We start from the raw sequence: 13,833 nt of genomic DNA, 5'->3' as shown, positions 1-13,833 counted from the left end.
CATTCCCAACGGTTGGTCATATGCCCTCTTATCTAGCACACAGAGCAGGATTTGTGCAGTCTTACCATACCAAAGCTAATTTTGTTTCCACAAACAGAAACTGATGTAAAAGACACCTATTGAAAGAGGACATTCCTCTGGCTCTACCAAGTCATTAGCGTCTAGCGAGAGGGTTATATAACATGTTATGCCTCCTCAAATTGTTACCTTAAGTCTAAGTGGACCAATTCTGAAGTCTTGACCCCCCCCACCCCCAACCAGGCTTCCCATTTGAGCCAGGGTCAGAGTTCAGAGGAACCACGTTAGCGAAGGAACTTTACTCGGCCCTAGAGACCCAATGAAAACACATACCAGCAAACGAGACTGCCAGCCTGCAGTTTGACTAACAAAAATACGAGAAGTTCAGCCATGACCTGGGAAACACAAAAAACTTTCAACGCCACTGTAACAAATAGGCCCAGTCATGACTCGATAGGGCACAAGGGTATGTGATAATGTTCCAGTCTTTTCCCTGAGTTTGTATTCTCTGTGGTGGGGAGACGCTTACTGCCATTCATTTCTTAAAATCACAGTAACACTGACACAGCATAAGCATTCATTTCCTGCTTCAGTGCTTATGGGACAATACTGCTATCATCCATTTGTGGTTGTGTTTCTTTTTCATCTGCTGGATGTACATCACTCAGTTTTAGCTCTGCTTTTGGTTTCACTCTACTTTTGATCCGGTTCTTCAGCTGATATACGCTCAGTTGTGTTCAATAGCAAGTAATTACGTGTGTTTATTGTCCATTTTGTGCCGATCTGGGAGTTAAAATGGGCTTTTGGAGCTTTTTTTTGGTTATTAATGGTGCTTTGAGATTGGTGCATGCTAGATAGCTTAACACCGAGCTGCAGCATGCCATGAAGCTCTGTGAGGCTGAGGGGAGCTGCTGATTCAGTGATATACTCTATCTCTATATCTCCGAGTGACCAATTTCACAAACTATTTCCACAATTTCACTGTAATTTTAAAACTGCGCTTTTGCATAAATCTGATGAAGCAGATGTCCTCACACAGGGATGGATAGCAGAGGTGCTGTGATTCTTACAGAGAGCTGCTGAAGAACCAGAAAAGTAAAAGAAGGTCATGGATGCAGGCTTAGAGGCAGTTTGGTGTTTACAAAGAATTGATCACTTAAGAACTGGGGTAGGCTTTATTTATGATGCCATTAGGTAAATGTGTTGGAGAGACAGACTGTCTTTTGTCCACATTTTCAAAGATGTCCCTTTTCTCCGCATTTTGTTGCCTGTGGCGTCGTTAAAAGGGGGATTCTCATTACATAAATGCTTTTCTCCTGTGACTCAGTGGCACAGTGCTGTTGAATGTTTTCTGCTGCTCCCTTGTGAGACTGCTTGGAAGCCAGTGCAGTTATATAAAGATCTCCTACTCTGATAAGATCCCAGGCTTTTCCTTTTTGTTTGAATGACCACAATGACCTGTTTCCACCCTCGGCTTGTAACATGGAGATGACTTGATTGAGGAATGCCACGATGTGGCACGGGGAAATGTCTGACTAATGCGTTATCCCTGTTGTTGGTTTTGCTCTCAATTATGCCATATTTGTTGAATGGCTTTCACTGCCTTCTTTCTCTTCACGTATGGCTGAAAAAAAAAATCTGATGGCTGCTGATAACTTCTCTCCTACAAACAACAAATCATGAGAATGTAAATCAAGCTTTCTTAGGAAATTTGCTGTCTTAACAAGGCCTAAAGGACTATATGTAGGATTGCAAAATGCTGAATCCATAGATAAAAACTGCTTACTGCCTAAATTCTATGTTTATGGTGCTTAGTTTTAAACCATTGTTTATGCAGAGCGAAGTTTCCATATAATGAATGGCTCCAGACTGAGGCTGGTAATCTCACCTCAGTCTATAGGCGTTCCCTGTCTTCTTTGGTTATTTATGCAGGGCTTCAGCATGTATCGCATCAGTTGTGCAATTTGTCCTTAGCAAGCAACTGATGCAGGGACCCAGCAGTTTAATAGCAGACACCAGTTTGCTTGGTTATAGAGCTAACCACTAGCAGGGTAAGGGCAGGCTAGCAGCGGTCCAATTTAACACATGACATCACACTTTTATTGACTTTTTCATTTGTGCAGTAGCATGATGGTGTTGATCACACTCTGGTGTGATCGCTAATCTTTTTGCAGTGACCTCAGTCTGGACAGAACAGGAAAGGTCTCACATTTCATTAAACTAAATGGCCTTGCATGATTTAGATGCCTTTAGATGCATAACCCAATGTGGTTAATAAAAATGCAAACATCTCCTCACAGGGATGAATCGGTGGTTTCCCAGACATTGATGCTGGAAGGCAATCACCTCAGGACCGCAGGATGACGTGCACAGTTGACGTTCAAGCGGTATTAAAAGATAGGTTCTTAATCCTTCTGGCAACAGAGAAAAACACTGAAGAGGGATAAAAATAAGGCATCAGGATAGGCTTAAGGGCTCATTGCAGTGGTTGTAATCTAAGAACAACACCAAGCAAACAGGCCTGGAGGAGAAATGGTGTGTGGCCTCATTAAAAATCCCCTACTCAGTTGTCACATTATTTTATAATGATAAATTACTGTACATAAATGTAGGTTAGTTGGCTGTGTGCTGCTACTTGTTGTAAAGCCGATGAGTTCTGTGATTTACGTGACTTTGAAAGTGGTTGTTGGTGCCAAATGGGCTGCTCTAATTATTTCAGAAAGTGCTTAAATACTGGGGGGATTTCTGCACATCCATCTCTAGGGTTACAGAGAATGGTCCCAAAAAAGAGGAAATATGCAGTAAGTGGCAGTTTTTTTGGGAGCGACAATGCATTGTTGAAGTCAGAAGTCAGAGGAGAATGGCCAGACTGCTTCCAGCTTGACATGAAGGCAACATTAACTCCAACAACCTTTTGTTGCACCAAAGTATGCCGAAGAACGTCTCTGAACACAAAACTTTGAAGCAGATGTGCTACAGTAGCAGAAGACCACACCAGCTGCCACTCCTGTCAGCTAAGAGCACAAAGCTGAGGCTACAGTTTACACCGACTCACCAAAATTGGACAAATAGAAGACTGGAAAAACATTATCTGGTCTGATGAGTCTCGATTTCTGCTGTGAAATTTGGATGGTAAGGTCAGAATTTTGCTCAGACAACACAAATGCATGGATCCATCCTGCAATGTACCAACTGTTCAGGCTGCTGTGCTGTAATGGTGTGGGGAATATTTTGTTGGCACACCTTGGGCCCATTAGTACCAACTGAGCATTGTTTACACTACAACTGATCTGAGTATAGTTGCTGACCATGTCAATCCCTTTATGGCCACAGTGGGTCCATCTTCTGATGGCTGCTTCCACACGCAATGTGACAAAAGCTTAAATCATTTCCAACTGATTTCTGAAGCACAACAATGAGTTCACTGTACTCAAATGGCTTCCAGTTTTGCTTACTCTTCAGTGCTGCAATTAGCAGCAAGAGTAAAGTACGTTTAGCAAACTTGCCATAATTCATTCAGTGACCTTAGATTTGAAGGGGGCAACACATATGGATTCTAGCTTTGAAACATCTCTCCTGACCACAAAAGGGAAAAAATGACACAACGTTCAGGAAAGAGAGTCGAGCACTGGTAAAGTTGGTGTTTAAATTGCAGATCCAAAGATTACAGTGGAAAGCTTGAGTGTGAAATGCATCTTTTATCCCCACAAATATGTAATTGGCTTTTTTTGCAGACTTTTTTCCCCCCAGGTTGTGGCAACTGATTTGTTTTCTTTGAGAGCGTGCTCTGCACTGTGTGGGCTGGTGCAAAACAGCAGCACAGGAGGAACGGGAAGAGAGACAGACAAGATGAAAGCTGTTCTCAGGTAGCAACAGATGAGAAGCTCTCGCCACATCCTGCCAGGGGATCGTAACTATAGCTGTGCAACGGCCTGAAAGATACAGTTTGCACGTAAAGACAGTGATTGTGGTAAACTGTTGATTTCCTTATGCAGGCAGATGAATTAAAAAAGAACTCTGCATGCGATAGGGAGACAAAAATCACAATGCATTACTCTGTACTGTACAGTACTGGATCTTTTTATCCCTCTCAAAAAAAATATAGAATAGGAACAGCAGCTTGTTGAGTTCCCTGTGACTCCCCATGCAAAATGCTGCAAACAGTTTAACAATGCTTGTCTAGATTGGTCAAAATAGCTACGTACAGATTTAGATATTACACCACCCGAAAGGCCATTGGGGTGTGGGTGTTAACAGATGCTGCCAGGCTTAACTATAGGGAGACACACTGCACAGACAGACCTCTGAAACTGAAAAGGCTTTCTCAGCTGTTGCTTCTGTCTCTGGTCTTGATCCCCCCCCCCCCCCCTCCCCCCACAGCTACATCCTTGTCTCAATAATCCAAAAACAGAGACATTAATCTTTACTGTGCATTCTTTATTCTAAACAACACTTATATTGTTCAGAAAATTTTAGAAAGGGTTAAACACAGCTTTGGAGAATTCAATAAGAGAATTCAGCTGCTGTTTTTGCTTGGACCAGCAAAAACAGCAGCTGACAAAACAAGATAGAAATGGTGTCAGAAATCTGGTTTGATTTGAGAAAGTCAGATTCAAAACAGAGGGTGGTTTTGAAGAGTATAGGTGGCAAAAATTGTGAAGAATACTAGTAGAAGAAGATATGGGTAGAAGCCAGAGCAAACAGAGGACACAGGGAAGCAGAGACATGCATTCAGAATGTCTGACTCAGGCAAGAAATGGAAAAAATGTATTTTAATTGGCAACTGAGCATAGGAGGAGAGGGTGGCGGTGGTAGTTTGGGGTCTGGGGTATTAAAAATGAGGGTAGTGCTCGTGTAACGTACAGAAATATCAGTAAGGAAAAAAAAAATGAAGCTGAACGGGAGAATGAGCACACGAGAAAAAAAGTCACAAAAAATCTTTTAAAACCACAAAGTGTGTACACACAGACACACTCAAGTGAATAAGAAGGTCAGCGACTGACTTTTGCTGACATTTTTTATCCTGTTTGTTGTGGCAGGCTCATGCTGAGGGAAATTCCTGACAAGTTTGATGCATTTGTTTCACGTAAAGAAATAATTCCCAAGCTAGAAGACAAAAAAAAAAAAAAAGAGGTGGCAACAGCCTACATGATGTAAAGCTAACTGTTGCTTCAACAACACTGTGTAACACAGCTCAGTGACTCCTGTGACAGCAGGTAGTTGTGGCCATATGTCATCTGAGGCAAGGGAGGGTTCAAAGGTCAGCTTAGTGCTAATGATTACCTGGTGAAGCGTGCCAGTTCAGTTCTCTGTGTTTGTTTGTGTATCCATGGTGACAGTCCAACAACATCCTTCCTTAAAAAAAACACACACCCTTCCCAACAGCATCACCGCAGCCCTGTTTGTCACCTGGTCATGAGGTCAGCCAGTAAAGAATACGCAGTGTAAAACTGTATGAGGACTTGCTAAACTTTGCTCAAATCTAATAAGCGCTCAGTTTTTTTTTTTACTTTCTCGTCTGTGGAAAATGTGTGTGTGGGAAGAGAAAAATGCTTTAAACCTCAGCCAAGTAAATCTTTAAAGAGGTTAACCTCCTGGCCTTGTATCCATCCCACCACAGGGCCATTGGGGAGAGTGTTTGTGGTTCTGGTTTATGGGAATAGCCCATCTTCAAAAGGTGAAACACAAGCAAAAATCATGACAAACATCATAAAACAGTGAAGATTTTTTAAAGTTAAAATAGCACACAGTAGCTTTGTGTGCTAATGGGTTGCAGATTTGCATAAAACCTCCAGACACGCCGCTGCTTATCCTACAAGTTTGCACCAAACAGAGCGAGGAGGGTTTTGAGTGTGCGAATGTTTGCTTATGCATATGACTGATTTGTGCGCTCTTGCTCTTGTGTTTCTTGGCATTTTTGGTTTTTATCACATGTACCTGGAAAACAGCTTTATCTGCTGCCTTGTTGCCCTTTGTGACTTGCATGATGAATGCGGTGACGAGAGGTCTGGATCAAAGGGTGGACAAAGAGTATAATCTTTGATTTTCTTTGTCAGTCAGATTTAGAGGTGCTGATAGTTTGATTTTGTCATGTTACCACTCTAAATACTTAGCAAAGGTAAGTGATGTTTATGTCATAGTATTACTGTACTGTAACTCTTTATGGTTGGTATAGAAGTAGCATGAGTGAGCCACCATGATCTTCCTGTAAGAGTAAGTAATCTGTATTATGTATATACACAGAACATTTCATGGAACATTGGGCATGGGATTTTAGCTTAGAGCAAAGTATTGGTCATGTGTTGGTTAGAGTGTCCACAAAATATAGAAATCATTGTCTGGAACAAGCAAAACACAGGAAATCATATCTCTGGCAATCTCACAAGAGATACTTAAGTCTGCTGTGGGAAAGAGTTGACATTTATAATAAGCGAAATGCACAGAACATAAATTTGATTCATGCAACAATAATGCCAGTACTTCTTCACATAAACTGTCCTGTAGGAACGTGAGCCACAGCTCATAAATCTGTTTTTTCACTTTCTGCCAAGTCTCAGAATGATGGAGTCATGATGAAGAGGGTTTGGACCACTTCCTCCTTTTCTATGAAGGTCATTCATCTCATTTTGTTGTAGCCTGCTACTGTTTTCCTGTGTTTTGTTCTTATTCACACAACCAAAACTTTTTCCGTTTCACTGAATTTACACCCATATGACCATTCACTCCCAGAATTTAATATTTTGTTCCCACTATCTTTAGCTTTTTACCACTACAAGACCTCCCAGAGAGGCACCAGCACTAAAGTGTATGTACCTTGTGAGTGTTTCCATCAGGCATCAGCTTAGCACTTAAGGACCCCACAACTATGACATATAGCTCATGTCGACAGCCAGATTTTTTATGCGTCTCCTCGGGCCTTTGTGTTCTTTATTTACCCTCTCAACTTTAGTTGACGACATAACAAATCAGACAAGACGTTGGTCACTCATGAATGAAACATTTCCCAAAGTAAGTTACTCCAACAATCTAATTTTCCACAGCACAGGAATTATTTTTGTGTGTCATTTCACTAAAGTGCTCATTTGAAGCTGTAGTTTTACAATCTTATGATGGCTTTTAAGAACCGAAATGTTTAACTGACTGCAACTGGCAAAAGAAAATGTCAAATGAATGGCCCTTCAAACAATATGCAAAGAGTTGGAGAGTGTCCAGCTTCCAGTGGTCTACAGCTCCTTCCTCAGGCTGAATAGGAACATAAAACATTCTGGCACAGAGTCAGACTGATTTAACTGCCCTCGAGCCAACGTCTGTGGCCATACTGAGGGCGTGCCCCTACACTGATGGAACACCCACCCATGACAATCCCTCTCCTAATTCAAAACCCCGAAACCCCACAGATAAAGACAGGGATTAGTGCCATCTGTTAGGTTTTAACATAACCTTCCTAATTAATTCCAGTGATTTAAATAAGGCCTATATCTCTCCACCTGTTTCTTCATGTTTTATTGCACAGCCTACACATCTTTGTCTTCATTCATAACTTAGGATTTGTTATAGACAGGCACTCTTGTGTTATCAGAAACTGAATTGCTCCTTTGTTTCTCCTCCTCCACCACTGGGTGAAGTGTCTGTCAGAGAAGAGACCATTGTCACTTTGAGTCGAGAATTTTTTTTTTTTTTTGGGTTTTGTGCTACCATTCGCCTCGCTGGCCATAACTCTGAGCTCAGTGAGCATTTTTCTCACACCCCTCACTCCAGCTGGGGGACAGGAAACAACTCAGTCTGTGACTGCAGCGTTCGAATGTTTGTGTCACGTGAGCGTCGCGATAGCAATGTGCTGGGGAAAGTAAAAATGCAGCACCCAGATGCAGCACCCGGACCTCAAGGAATCTCTCTGCTGATGCAAACCAAGGTTTGAGGAATCTCAGCAACCTTGTCAAACTAGACGCACATTACATCAGCAACAGATGAATTATTTGAAAACAACAAGTCTGTTCTGTTTACTGCAAAACCTCCTCACACTTTCTTTGCTATTTAAGAAGGTGTAAGGAGAAGTCTTTAAGAGATAGCACATGTTGTCTTTAAATGAGGAGTATTAGGCTGTAAAAGGTGATTTGACTTGATTATTTGAGATGTTTTACAGAAGTGGTGGGTTACATAAACAGATTTAAGGTTTCAAACAATACACAAAAAATACGACCTGCCCAAATCTGTCTCGACATAAGAGCTTTCACCTTTGTCTAAAGAGGAACATTAATGAGGAGAACAGAGTGTCTGCTGCTGTTTGTGATTCAAAGCGCTGATCAAAGACCGCGGAGGCAGACTGGTCATATGATCAGGCTAAGTCTCGAGAAGCAGACAGCCAAGATAGTCATGAACTGAACTAATTGAAAGCTCACATGGACAAGGCCCAGAGGCGTATTTCCTCATCGCTTTGATCAACTTTATCTCTTCTGAATCTAAATCTGAAATTATCTGAGTCCTTTTCTGGAAACTGCAAGTACATCCTGATACCATCAGAGACTGTAAGCATCAAAGATTTTGTCATTGTTGAGACAATTTTTAATCTTCTTTAAACAAATAATATGCACAACACATAATACAGTATATGCAGTACATACAGACACTCACTGGCCAATTAGGCACATAGATATGGTCAAGATGACCTGCTGAAGTTCAAACCAAGCCTCAGAATGGGGGAAAAAATGTGATTTAAGTGACTTTGAACTATGTTTGGCAACAGAGAAAAAAACACTGCAGAGGGATAAAAATAAGGCATCAGGATAGGCTTGAGAGCTCAATGCGGTGGTTGTAATCTAAGAACAACACCAAATAATTTCCTGATCTACTTGGATTTTCCTGCAGAGCCATTTTAGGGTTTACAGATAGGGGTCCTAAAAAGAGAAAATATCCAGTGAGTGGCAGTTCTCCGGGTGAAAATGCCTTGTTTGTGCTAGAAGTCAGAGGAGAATGGTGAGACTGTTTCAATAGGAAGGCAACTGTAACTCAAATAACCACTCATTCCAACCAAGGTGTGCAGAAGAGCACACCAGGTGCTACCCCTGTAGCTAAGAGCAGGAAACTGAGGCTCCAGTTTGCATTGGCTCACCAAAATTGGACATCAGAAAATTGGAAAAATGTTGCCAGGTCTGATGAGCCTCAATTTCTGCTGTGACATTTGCATAGTAGGATCAGAATTTTGTGTAACTACATAAAACCATGGCTCCATCGTACCTTGGATGAATGGTTCAGGCTGATATTGGTGAGGTAATGATGTGGGAGATATCTTTGTCTATCTATGTCATATATTTATAAATCACAAGGGCCAGGAACTGGGTTTATTTATATAATGATGGTACTTTATTTTGTTGTGACTAAAGTTATTTTATACTGAAGTAATAAAGGAACTTCTCCAGTCAGGAAGCTGTTTACTGTAAGTATGTAAGGGTGTGAAGGTCACCCATGATCACCACCCATGCTTTCAGACACTCTAATCCTGTTGTCATCCTCAAATGAGCTGTAAATAATAAAGGAATGTGAAAGTGAGTTCATAACAGGACAGAAACTAAGCTGCAACATTACAGAGCTCAGTATTATACCCATATTAGGCTGTAATGTCATCATAACATTCCAGTCATGCCCATCAAGAAGAATGCCATGCGTGTCACTGTCCGATTAAAACACGCTTTCTTAGGTGTGGGAAGTCATGAAAAACAACCACCTTATATAATGTAAGCAGGAACTTATAATATTTCCGGGTTTCTCTTCTCCTCCTGTTACATTATTTGCTGCTTCTATAGAAGTCATCTTTCCAAACCCAAATTATATGCCAAAAAAAAATCTTATGTAATAATTACTAAGTAAGATAGACTGTCAGCAAAAATATTTGCCCCAGATATAATTGAGCGTTTTGCTCATGTTTGATGGCTTTTACAGTTCTTCAGAGGATCATGCAGCACAGCACGTTTCCCAGAGATTTTTCTTTTTTTTTTTCTTATTTTGACCTTTGGTCTCTCATCACATTAACTACAAGACATATTCAGCTGCTGTCTGCCACAAGGGTGTGTGAAAAAATTCACCAGCATGTCACATTGACCCCTTCTATCACCGTCAAATTGTACTGTAGCCTTTGACGCTGGCTTATGCTCATTTTTCAAGCGTGGACAAACATTAGGTCAAGAAGAGTCGAAAAGATTCAAATTAGCAATATTGTTACTTACTACTGACATGACATAATAGGGGTGATGTGTGATAAGCACGTAGCACCGTTTACAGTAAATACAAGCACACTTTTGGGACTTGGCTCCTGGTCTTGGTCATTTTATGCGAAGGAAATGATGCTGAGAGGTGATAAGAGCCAGATGTTCTTTGGGGAATGCATCCTTAGCTCAAACAAGGAGAAAAAAACAAACGTGTATAATCACCTCAGTTTGTTTGGAGCTGGAAAGTGTTTTGTTGTTGTCAGAGGTACAATATTATTCTTCAATTTGATATTTTTATTGCAGTCTTTGGATTTTACTGTTAATTGCATCCTTTCACTTGACACTGACACATTCGTAGTTTTAGGCCAAAATTGGGGTTCTCAAAGTGCAGCCCGCAGGCCAGTGGTGGCCACTTGTAAATGTTTGCGTGGCCCACGGGCATGACAGGAAAATAATACACATGATCATTTGCAGAGTTTGTGTTGCATTTCTTCTGTGAATAAATTGATTTATTTTATACATTAAGCTATATTAACCAGTGTGCAATAACTTATCCTCATATTCAGTTTTGCTGCATTTAATAACCTCTGTTATTAATTTGTTTTAAACATTTATAACATGAAAAGAAATGTCCTGAAAATGAATAAGCTACATTGTGACAGAAAGCACAACAGGAAATGCAACAGAGTAGAAAACCGTCACTCGTAACCTCTAAGCATATGTCTGTGAGTCATATGGGGAGAGATTAATCCGTTTTTATTGGCGGGCATTGGCTAGCTCTGATTCACTGAATCGTTTTCTCAAATATGGCATGAACAAACCTGCTAAGGACCACACCACAAAAACAAAAAGAGAGCCATAGTGACAGAAAAAACACTGAACCTGAATAGGTATGTTAAATATGACGTTGGACAACATTTCTTCCTATTCTCTTAAAAACAAGAAGTAGTTTGCATTTCTGCGAATGTGGAACATATGGAGCCTGCACTGAGAGAGGACGACAGAGGCTAGTGAGAAAATGTTATCCTTTAAATATGTTAATTAGCAAAAGGGGAGATAATGTTCTCACAGTGATAGACAGTTACATGGTTTGCATACCACATGTGTATGAAATTTGGCTCCCAAAATCTATTATATAACCTTGGTGTGGCCTCGGGTGTGTTCTCATAATTCTTAGGGCAACAGTCATTGACTCTGTGCCAAGGTTTTATTGTAAGTCTCCTTTAAACAGAAAAGCAATAAAACATGAGGCATTGTTGACCAGAAAAAAAGACCAACTTTACATACAGACATTAAAACAAACATTAGGGTTAAATTTCAATATTCAGATCTAAAGACTGCCCATATTGACAGCTGAAAATGTAAATCTCCTGTGTGAACTGCATGCATTTGAGAGTTAGGGGAAGTGGGTTTGGTAAGCATTTGCACATGAGAACACAGCTTCGGAAAAATAAATGCAGAAGCACGTGTGAGTGCGAAATGCAAAAAACACATTTGCAGTTTCAGAGAAAAGGAGTGTGCTGTTGTGTTGACGTCTGTCTGCGAATATGTTGTTACTTGTTAGCACAATGCATAATGCTATGTCTGCATTCTTAGTTACAGTGTTTCCAGACTAACTGTAAACAGAGAACGTCCAGGTAACCAGGTGTGCGGTGGGTGCGCTGCTGATTTCATCAGTGCGTGCTGGATGGGAGGGAGGAATGTTAATGGGAAAGCATTATTCCGAAATGATTCAGACGACAAAAAGAGAATCTGAGGGTCACTCGGAGAAATAGAAGAAAGAGGAAGTGCAGACTGTGAAGGAAAAAGGAAGCATCTGGCCCAACCGCGAGTGCCAGTGTTACTCTCTGCTTGCCTTTAGTGCAGAGAACTCATTGCACAAGTATGTACCAGCATGCCTGAATCACTTACATGCCTTGACATACCACGCATCACTTTATTTTACCACAGGTGAGCAGGTGAGGTACTGATGCATGGACTGATTGAACTTATCACCAGCTGCACCTGGAGGAAAGGCATTGGAAGCTGAGCAAGAATTTAAAACACTAAAATATGTGCTGCAGGGCATTCTCACTGTATCCACCAAAAAATGTAAGAAAATTCATTTCTATATGTGCTTGTTTCACATATATCCACTGACCACATGAGGATGCTCTATGCAACCATAGTTGTGCACTGTCTCCGACAAGCTAGATCTGGAATTTGAATCAGAAAATCTATTTTGATCAACATCTACATTTGGATTGTCCACATTTTCTTGTGTATGCTATCTAACGAGCTGGATCTCACAGCAGAGCAAGCTTTTGATACTAAGTCAGATAGACTTGTGTCTGTCGCCCAAACAATGATGGTGCAGCTGGAGCTGCAGGAGGCACAGCATACACACTAACACTGTGATGTTTTGACATTTTACTCAAGATATGACTAAGCTATCAGTGCACTGAGCTAAAAACAGGTCAGGTCTAGTCCCAAGACAGACTCCAGTGCCTAAAGACCCAGACCCCAGAGCAGGAACAGGATGTTCCCAATGTCATGACGAGAAAGAATGTCTAGAAAAGTTAATTCAAGACTAGAAGACATTTCCCATGACACAATCCTCACCATTTCCTGGACTGCAGAGGTTTTGTACACAAATGGGTCCTGTGGAATGCCAAACCAGCAGGTCAAGCAGTGGACCTCGGGGTTATGGCTGACGTAGAGCCTTCTGTCGAGCAGGGTGCTTTAAAAAACCCTGAATGATCTCTGATATCAAAATCTCTGGGAAAATATACACGTATAAAATACCACGCTCTCCCATGCGTCTCATAAATCACCTTCGCCTTTGCTTTAGTGCCCTTCACCTTAAATTTTAATGACTGATTTTGTTGTATTTACAGCAAGCACACTAAATTACAGATGTACAGCTTGGTTATTAGTAATGCTTTCAGACTGACTGCATTTGTTAAGAATCTAACTTTCATGAAAGTACATTTTTTTTTCAGTTATCATAAATAATAATGCATCTTTTGGTTTCAGCTTTAATGCTAAAACAATTCACCTTCTGTAGATCAGAAAATTCAAAAATGTGTTGATTATATGTGAGCTCTTCATACTTTCCACATATCCTCTCCTCTTTCAGTTATGATGATTTTACCAGGAATGAGTGAGCCCCACTGCCTCTGTATTACCATGTGAAAAAAACTGTCTCTGCCCTCTACTGAAGTAAACCTGCTACGAGCTCCGAGGTTGTCAGAACAGAACGATTTGCAAAAGCCACATCTCCCAATAGTTGGCAGTTTTTAAGCAGGCATATAAAGCCTCGGTTTGGGTTTCATCTTCCTGGATTAAATTCTCAGAAGAGGGAATTCATTCAGTCTCTCCCTCAAGTCCCAGTTGTCCGGTGGGTTTCACAGAACAGGGGATACCTTCTGTTTTACTGCATATTCCTGAAACGTGTGAGTGTTGCAGCCAACTGCAGCATACACGAGCGCAGACTCACACTCACACACTCACAGTTTGCTCATTTTTCAGTTCATGTGCTGTCAGGCAGCTGGACAGGAGTTAAAGTGAGATCAACATGCTTCGGTCACTTCTCTACTGTCATGTAGACAACACCAGATACACCAATCGAATT

Source organism: Archocentrus centrarchus, chromosome 8 (genome assembly GCF_007364275.1).
Source record: "Archocentrus centrarchus isolate MPI-CPG fArcCen1 chromosome 8, fArcCen1, whole genome shotgun sequence".
In the NCBI taxonomy this organism is placed as follows: Eukaryota; Metazoa; Chordata; class Actinopteri; order Cichliformes; family Cichlidae; genus Archocentrus; species Archocentrus centrarchus.
This window is presented reverse-complemented; position numbering follows the sequence as displayed.